At 42.3% G+C, this 9,760-nt stretch overlaps 1 non-coding gene across 1 annotated transcript; it reads right to left on the reverse strand.

The window, feature by feature from the left end:
* Positions 1-3,770: 3,770 nt before the first annotated feature.
* On the reverse strand, positions 3,771-3,841 carry TRNAG-GCC (transfer RNA glycine (anticodon GCC)). The gene has a single exon. It is a non-coding gene; the product is annotated as a tRNA-Gly (tRNA).
* Between the last annotated feature and the right edge of the window lie 5,919 nt (positions 3,842-9,760).

A 9,760-nucleotide genomic window follows, 5' to 3' on the forward strand; every position in this document is an offset into this window, starting at 1 on the left:
CTCCACCGTTACTACCCACAGGCTGCAGGGGGGCCGCTGCCATCTCCCCATGGGCTGCAGGGGAATCTCAGCTCCAGCACACCTCCTCCCGCTCCATCCTCGCTGCCCTTGGTGTCTGCAGAGTCATTTCTCTCAGGTCTCAGCCCTCTCTCCGCTGCAGCCGTGCCGGGCCCAGCCAGCCCGATGACCCTCGGCAGTCCCGGCAGGATGAACTCTGCCCTGGGAGCGGGGCGCTCCGGAGCTCTCCGAGCTGCGGCTCCACAGCCATCCCCAGTTGGGTGGCGGCAGTGGGGCTGGGGCCGGGCCCCCACCTCCCTCTCCCTTCACTGCAGGTCCCGCACGGCACGGGTGTCTTTGACCCTTCTTAAACATGTTTATTCACAGAGGCGCTGTTTGGCTCAGCCCTGCCAGCGGCGCATCCGACCTGGAGCCGGGGGAAGCTTCCAGCAGCTCCTCACAGGGGCTATCCCTGGAGCCCCTCCCCCGCTACCAAAAGCCCACCGCACAAAACCAGCAGAAGATATAAAGGAGATGAAAAAAGGAAAGTGCTGACATAAATCTGCAGAAAAGTTCTCGAGCTCGTGGCTGACTTCCTGAGCAATCTCCTGCTCTCCAGGTCGCAGTGTGTTCGTGCTGCGCACACCGTCTCTCCGAGCTCAGTGTGCAGCCCTGCGCCAGCTGCCGTGTTCCTGGAACCAGCACATCCATTCTCTTTCTGTACGCCACTGCCTTGACCTGCGCTGGCCACTGCCTGGTGCTTCCCAGCCACGCTCAAGGAGAGAAAATTGACTGGATTGCACTGTGGAACTCAGAAACCCAAACGATAGGTATTGTTGTTTTGAAGCCTAAATGCAGTTTTCATGTTGAAAAGTGACTGCTAAATGTGGTATTTATAAAAATAACTGAGAGTTTGGATGGTGAATATTTGCATGTACCTACTCAGAAGTGATCAGCACAGTAAGGATTACTTGCTGAACATTTTCTCTAGTTGCTAAAAACTCATATACTCATTTTGCCAGTCCCTTTCACCAAAAATTAACACTTCCCAAAGGAGAAATACTGTGAAACATTATTCCAGTGTTTCTTGGATAGGTAGAAACCAAAGCATAGTATCCAGGTTTGCTCCTTAAAATGCCTGAACATCTGTCAAATTTTCTATGAATGTGGAGAATATAATTTGTTTGTTATTAATTAATTATACATGCAACGAGTAGAAAGAATAGCTGGAAATCCATTTAGGAGGTAATTTATTTCAATGGTACTAACATTTATTATTATTTGGCCTATCTTTCTACTGTAATAGGATAGGCCCTTCATAGATAAAAACACCTCTATTTTCACTCCAGCAAATAGGTGGTACTTCTGCACAGCAGCTAGAATCTTGTCCCTGGGTAGCTGTATTCTGCAGCTATCACCTGAATTTCCAGGTATCATTAGAAGCTTCCTCTCGTTTATCCTAGTCTTGATGCCCCTGAGAAATTGTACTGTTCTCACATCCTACACTTTTAAATGTTCCTCAATTGTAAGTCTGGATTTTGCTGGGAAGAGAAAGGTCAGCCTTCCGCAGGGGGTTTGTGCCACTGTAGTAGCATAACCTTCAACACAGTTCAGCTCACTCTTGTCAGGGGAATGCAAAGAACACGCAACAAGTGTCCACCCAGTTGGTCACAGGCGATGCTCTAAATGTGCCCTTAGTTTGGGTGTGTCTGATGGCTCTGCTCCCCTCCTGTCCCGCTGGCTGAGAGTAAATACTACATTCTTCAAATAATTTTCAGAAAGAATTTTCAGGGGAAAAGGTAGGAAGAAGGAGAAATGTCAGATTAAATTCTCCTGGAGCTTCGTCTAGGCCTCCAAGGATACGTCAGTGCCTTCCCACAACTCAAGAACTGCTGATCTAATCCATTTCCCTTCCCCAAAGGCAGGATCTGTTATAATTAAACCAATGCTGACATGATTGTCTAGCCTGTCTTGTAGCATCTTTGTCACTGGAGATCTTTGTTTTCCAAAGTAATATACTCCAGTGCTTCAACGTCATTATAGTTGGACAGTTCTTTTTTTGTTTTGTTTTCTCCCTAGTGTCTTATTTAAACCTTTGGTGCTCTAACTCAAGGACATTAATTATTGTCCTTTTCACTCAGACAGATGTCCCTTTCCTCTCAGAAGCAAACTTTCATATTACCAAGGACTATTAACTTCAGTGTTCTTGCTTTTAGGTTTTGTCCTATTTTTCATTAGAAGTCATTGTCTTCTACTTCTCTATCTTGCTGTTTATTTAAAGTCCCTCCACCCTTAATTGTAGCTTCCAAAACTGGATAACATGGAACTACTTAGCATGTCTTAAAACAGCATCCCCATTTATTCATAGAATCATAGAATCATAGAATGGTTAGGGCTGGAAGGGACCTTCAAAGGTCATCTAGTCCAACCCCCCTGCAAGGAACAGGGATATCTCCAACTAGATCAGGTTGCTCAGGGCCTCGTCCAACCTGGCCTTGAACGTCTCCAGGGATGGAGCATCCACCACCTCTCTGGGCAACCTGTTCCAGTGTTCTACAATTCTCATGGTAAAAAATTTTTTCCTAATATCCAATCTGAATCTACCTCCCTCTATTTTAAAACCATTACCCCTTGTCCTATCACAACTGGCCCTCCTGAATAGCCTCTCCCCATCTTTCCTGTAGGCCCCCTTGAGGTACTGGAAGACCGCTATAAGGTCACCCCGGAGCCTCCTCTTCTCCAGGCTGAACAGCCCCAACTCTTTCAGCCTGTCCTCATAGGAAAGGTGCTCCAGCCCTCTTATCATCTTCGTGGCCCTCCTCTGGACCCTCTCCTACTGGTCCATGTCCTTCTTATGTTGGGGGCTCCAGAACTGGACGCAGTACTCCAGGTGAGGTCTCACGAGGGCAGAGTAGAGGGGAAGAATCACCTCTCTCGACCTGCTGGCCACGCTCCTCTTGATGCAGCCCAGGATGCGGTTGGCCTTCTGGGCCGCAAGAGCACATTGCCGGCTCATATTGAGCTTCTCGTCCACCAGTACTCCCAAGTCCTTCTCCTCAGGGCTGCTCTCGATCCATTCTCCGCCCAGTCTGTATTTGTGCCTGGGATTGCCACGACCCAGATGTAGGACCTTGCATTTGGCCTGGTTGAACTTCATGAGGTTGGTACGGGCCCACCTCTCCAGCCTGTCGAGGTCCCTCTGGATGGCATCCCTCCCTTCCAGCGTGTCGACAGCACCACACAGCTTGGTGTCATCGGCGAACTTGCTGAGGGTGCACTCCATGCCACTGTCCACGTCGCCGACAAAGATGTTGAAGAGGGCTGGGCCCAACACGGACCCCTGAGGGACGCCACTCGTGACCGGTCTCCACTTGGACATCGAGCCGTTGACCACTACTCTCTGAGTGCGGCCATTGAGCCAATTCCTTATCCACCGAGTGGTCCATCCATCAAACCCATGCCTCTCTAGTTTAGAGAGAAGAATGTCGTGCGGGACAGTGTCAAAAGCTTTGCACAAGTCCAGGTAGATGATATCCATTGGTCGACCCTTGTCCACCGATGCTGTCACCCCATCATAAAAGGCCACCAAGTTGGTCAGGCACGATCTGCCTTTGGTGAAGCCATGTTGGCTGTCACCCACCACCTCCTTGCTCTCCATGTGCCTTAGCATGGTTCCCAGGAGAATCTGCTCCATGACCTTGCCAGGCACAGAGGTGAGGCTGACTGGCCTGTAGTTGCCTGGGTCCTCCTTGGTCCCCTAAAGCTGCAGCTGTTGCATTGGCCGGGAATCGAACCCGGGCCTCCCGCATGGCAGGCGAGAATTCTACCACTGAACCACCAATGCCAGATGTGAGGTGCTCCACAGTCCTGCCCCACGCCTCATTTTTGTCTTTTTTGCAATGGCACAAAATTAGTGACACGTTCATCTTATTCTCTTCAAATCCTAGTTTTCGTATCGCCATTGATTATTGTACTATGTTAAATAATGATCAAAGTTAAGTGCTATTCCTCAAGACTAATATAAGATTAATAGTAGAGGTGTTTAACTGACAGATACTTAAAATGACTATTTTTCTAAATTTTAGGTTAAAAGATTACTGGAAAATGAGCCAAATGCGTACTGCTTGACAGTTACAGCTGACGCCAGTAGAACCGTTTTTGGAGTCCTGATGGAAAATGGGTAAACTTCTGAGTAAGTTCCTCTTTTGTTATTACATGTATGGTATGCTCTACAATCATTAGTTCAAGTTCCTTTACCAAATGACTTGGTCAGACAGGAAAAAATGAGGAAGCTGGCTAATGCTGACAAAGTAACCATGAAATGCAAAGAATAACTCAATAGATTTTGTGCTTTTGCTGATAAGTAAAGGATTTACTTTGAGTTGTCTTTTCAAACAAAATTACTTACATAATTTTCTTCCACTCACTTGCACCCTTTCACTAAGTATAAGACTGGTCATCTTGCCAGGTTTTTGCTACCTTAAGAAATGAGACAAATAACAGGTAAGTGATGGTTTAGAATGACAAAGATATAGTTTCTGGTTACATGTTCTGATCTTCTATAGTGGAACGTTCCTTCTAGCAGGAACGTTGGGGAGTCATTACTAGAGGGCTGCATGATTCATTGGAAATTAGGCTTTGTTTTGTATCATCTTTATTAAGAAGTGCTCTCTTTATATGGGACTCAGGTTTTAAGTATGACTATTTGTGAATGGCTCCCTCTTTTCCCAGCTGAAGTAGATGTTGATCATTCCAGCCTGGAGTGGCACAAACAACATGGGGAGACTTTGGGCTGTAGCCCAAGCATCAAATAAAATTAAGAGATCTAGAGAAAATTTGGTGATAAAGGCAGCCAGCCATCCCCAACTATCCAGTGAGATTCCAGTAGTGAGAATCTAGTACTGACAGGATTCCAGTATCTATAGTCATATGAAAACAAGACCTAGAAGAAGCTTACTTAGTGTTTTTAAGTCTTGCATAGTAGGAATGAGAGACAACTGAGAGAAGCTATACATGTCATTTATTTAGAGCTATTGGAAGTCCAGCCAGCCTCTATAGTTGTGCTGTTTCATGATCTTTCCAAGTATAACTGCATACATGGTGATCTCTAATGGGGCTTTATTTAAAGAGATCTGCTTGAAATAATCCACTGAAATAAAACTATGCTAAAGTTATTACACAGTCTATTTTAACGGAGTTGTTTATATCAGCACTGAAGTTTCAGCTGAAAATCATTAACACTCCATATTATATCATCCTACATGGTTCAAAAGCATGGCAGAAATAGCAAGACCACAGTTATTGCTTCAGTTACTTCCCGTGGCGTGTAAGAACCCCTGACCCAGCAGGTTAGCCATGTTTTAGAGCCTTGAGTTAGATGTCTTCAACTAGGATACCTTAGTTAGATGCTTTCAGTTGATGCACTTAAGCCATCAGTAGAAACTTGGGAATTTTGCTGAAAACACAAGCAGTGTCTTACAGGAATGAGCTTCGTGCCATCTCATGAGTCTGTACTTGCATGACTGGCTTTAGTTCAGGAGCTTGTACCCACTGTCTCTCCTCATTTTTGCTATGCAAGGCAAAAATTAAGTTTCAACATCTTTATGTGTTTATTGCTTTTTTAATCTAATTAATAGACCCAGTTTTTGAACAGAGGCAGAACTTCCTTTGTGCAGATTCCATATTTTGCCAAGGCCACGATTTCAAAATCACACCTTGGTCTTATCAGTTATTCAGGCTGTTGAATAGGAGATGAAGCATCTGCTCAAGAGCATGTTTGCACAACACCTTTGGAGAAACGGATGGAGAGGAAAGGCACAAGCTGTTAGAAAATATCAGTTTGTATCAGTGAGAAAATAGGTGGTGTGGGAAAGCAGTCAGCCTAAAGAACTTAGCTTCAGCTATAAAGAATTGAATGGAAGTATGTAATTTTTATATCCATCAAATAATTCCAATTAGAAGCTATGCTTAGTTTAGTGAGAAGGAAAGTTAGGACTAGAATCTGAGCACATTCTACATATCTTTATATGCAGATTTACCTTGGCCATAAGATTCAAGAAGGAGCTTTAATCAAATGATCTGTTGTTGTGGCAAGCATACTAACATTATCTTAATTTAATAACAACTTTTTCATACTGAGTTTTTGAAATAAACTTCTGCCTAGAGGCTGTATTCCAAAATATCAGGATTTAATTTTTAAAATGTTTTTATTTTTGAATCCTTCATCCAGAGACAGACTAGATGCAGGAATATTTCTGGTTACAGTCGAATGTTCCTCCTGTGATGGACTTGCATGATTTGAATTATTAAGAAGAGCTTTACATTTCTTCTCAGTTCATTTAATTCTGAGAAGTTTTAACAGCCTTTTACAGTTGGCAGTTGCTGAAGCTACAGTTCAGTTACTCTGGTGCACTCCACAAAGTTGAGCCTTTGAAATCTGTGGGCGCTTTCCTCTCTGCTGTTGTACCTCATGCCAGCAAGTACAGATGACAAGTCATTAAATACTAGAGAGAGAGGTATTAGCAAAAAAAAATTTATTAAATACGAGACTTATGTCTGACCTGCTTCCCCCAAACCAATTCTGTCTCCATGGCAACAGCCACAAACGTGTGACAAAACATTAGAGATTTCTCTAAAGAGAAATTTAAATACTTAAAATGTCACTTTTCAAGGAAGCATCATATTTTATCCTCAAACAGGTTTCAAAAGTGCATAGCGTGTTTACAGAAAGACAAGCCTTTTGGCCTGTAAAGTTCCATCAGCTAATGCATTAGGTTCACTCCCCACGGCAAGCAGAGCCAGGCGTCAGAATTAACATTTACTCCGTTAACTTACCTGTTCTGGCAGTGCTTTGGGAATGGGGAGGTATGTCTTCCAAAGTCGAGTTTAGTGTAACTCTGGTATGATAATCACAAAGTTTATCGCAATGTTCTTTACATAAAATCATCCAGAAGTACCTTTGCAGTTAGATTACAAATTACTGCATTGAAAATCATAGCCAGTAAAGTATGTATTTTATTTAGAAAATGCTGAATGGTCTGTTTCTGTATGATTTCAATTGTCATTATTCAACATTTCCAAGTTTTATGAAATTAATGTGAAGAGTTCTTCACAGAGAAGCTCCGATGATCTAACTGATACTCAGAAATCCAAGTCATTTACCATTTTTTACAGTTCTTAAGAACTCTCTCAAAAGCCATTTAATAGTGAGATTATCTTGCATCTCATGTCCCAGCTCTACCGGTTAACTTATACAACTCACTGTGTTCAACTGGCAATACAATTCTGTGTTAGCATCTCAATGGTACGATCACCTTAGGTAATTACACCTTAGTTTTTTCTAATAGAATTTACCATCTATATGTATTTGAGTATGTTTTTGTTATGTGTTCACAGGATAAAAGTCTGGGATGCATTTGAACACCAGCGTAACATTATTCCAGATTATGAAGGCATAAATGATACTGTGATCAGCGAACTCCAGCTGCTGGAGGAAAGGGCAAAAGCAGTTCTACTTGCAGGTCTGTAAAACTGATTATTATACTGGTAATGCTTCTGCAATTCTATTTCGCATCCTTCTCCAGTAATAGATGGCACGTTAGTATTAAAGTTAAACATTTACAAGGCAAAATTTCTAAGTAGGCAATAAAATGTAGGTATATAGTGGGCTGCAACTCTAGTATGGTTTTGATATTATCTTCATTTTATTTTCATTTGAGAAACGATGGGTACTTTCTCCTTTTAAATGGGATATTGACGACTTAAACTTCACTATCTGATGAGGTCAAAAGGAGCCTCAGAATAATTCTGTCTGCCCATCTGACAGACTAGGGAACATGCAGCTCCCCTTTTTGTCCCTGCACTGGAGAGCAGGATTGATGATCCCAGTTACCAATCCTCCCTGTCTCAGGCACCAGGCTATTTTAATGGCTCCAATAAAGTGTTCCTCAGACAACAACTAAAGACATTCTTCATGATCTGAAAAGCATGTAGTTCAGAGAGGACAGAGTCAAAAACAGTCAAAAAACCACGAAAGTGGAACTAAGGAAATAACAGCACCAGATAATCTTCATGCAAATAGCAGAAATTTGGGAGTGGTTGTTGTTGTTTACCACAGGTTCCCTTTACTCTAGACTTTTAATGTCCATTTATATTCATTTCCACCACTGAAACTAGTAACCTATTTGTTATCAACCTCAAACAGCAAGAAAGCAGTATCTCCACACAAGCCCAAAAGGGACATGTAGCTTCCATGGCAGAATTATGAATGGTAGGGCACCTGTGGGCAAATGAATTAATTTCACAACATCTGTCCATATCTCTCCCTTCTCCAAGGGAAAAAACCACAACAACAAAACAAACAAACAAACCAACACTGTTCCTCCACTGCCAGCAAATTCAGCTACTGTGGTAACCTCCCATAGTCTTTGTCTGGGCTGTGGCCTCCCTGATGAACCTTGCTATGTTCCTCACCGGAAGGTTACAGTTGCAAGTAAATTGCAGTCTTTTCCCCAAAAGTATGAAACAGATTTATGCACCTAAAACTTGTCAGATTTTTAAATTCATACTGCATCTCATTACCTAGCATCCAGTTTGCCTCACTGAGACCATGCAGGGGCAAAATGAAGTTTAAGGTAGTATCTGTAAGCCTACCATTTCCTAGCCTGACTGGTGACCTAAATAAAACTTCCAGTATTAGGTTTTTCCAAGATGTAATTTATACTATTGCTGTCAAGAGTTAAGATAGCAGTTGCCATGGAGCTTTAATCTTTTTTTAGGCTTTAGTCAAAGGAAGCTGGAAATATGTATGCTGGGTAGAACCCTGCTCAACAGAATTTTATTTAAATTGGGACAGGATTTTATCCTAATTTCTCTACTGAAAGTTATTCTCAAAGGTTCTAGAACTCTTTTCATTTTATTCTGTTTCTCAGCAGGAGATGAAAGTTTCCTTTTCGGCCTCTTAAATCACGCTACATTCTACCACAGAAGTACCCAAGTTGCTTCTCCCCCTCATTTCTCCAACTATAAACTGTTAACTTTCTATTAGTCTTAAAGCGCACAGCTAATCACTGTAGTGAAATTCATTCTCCAGTTTTACCGTTTTCAGTGGAGGTACTCCATAAACACGCAGAAGCAAAACTTTGGAGAGGATTTTATTTTCTATGTGCCCACTAAGCGCCAATCCCTACACTGGAAAACAGGCCTTCGGAAAAGAAGTAATTACAGTTCAAATCTGTGTGTGTGCTACTTATAACTTCCTTGATATAAATTAAAAAAAAAAAAAATCATGCAAGGCATGAACTGCATCACTGAAGAAAAGTACAAAATTGACCATGCTACAGTCAGTAATGTTCTGCTAGAACACAGCTGCAGCAGAACGGAGATGCAGTCCAGCCTAATACTTGCAGTTAAGACTTAAAACATTGGAGACATTTAAAACTATACTTCCCCTAGTTAGTAAACAAAAATAATACAGAAATAGATGGGAAAAAACGGAGAATTTGTCAAAGCAAGCTTACAGAACTCCTAACCCTACCCCAGCTGAAAATTACAAAAGATTCAGATGTATGATGAGCTTGATCTTAAGAGACTTGGATTCAAAGACAAATGACAGCTTCATTTAATGAAAACTTTGCCAAAACCTTCACAAAATAGAACTGTTCACTGGCCAGCTCTAGTGGAAATCCATAATCCTCGAGCTGTTCCAAAGACTGCAGGGTAATCAGAAAATTGGCAACAAAAAAGAACAGTTCAAACTTTTTCA

This window comes from Tauraco erythrolophus, chromosome 5 (assembly GCF_009769465.1).
Source record: "Tauraco erythrolophus isolate bTauEry1 chromosome 5, bTauEry1.pri, whole genome shotgun sequence".
Taxonomy (NCBI): domain Eukaryota; kingdom Metazoa; phylum Chordata; class Aves; order Musophagiformes; family Musophagidae; genus Tauraco; species Tauraco erythrolophus.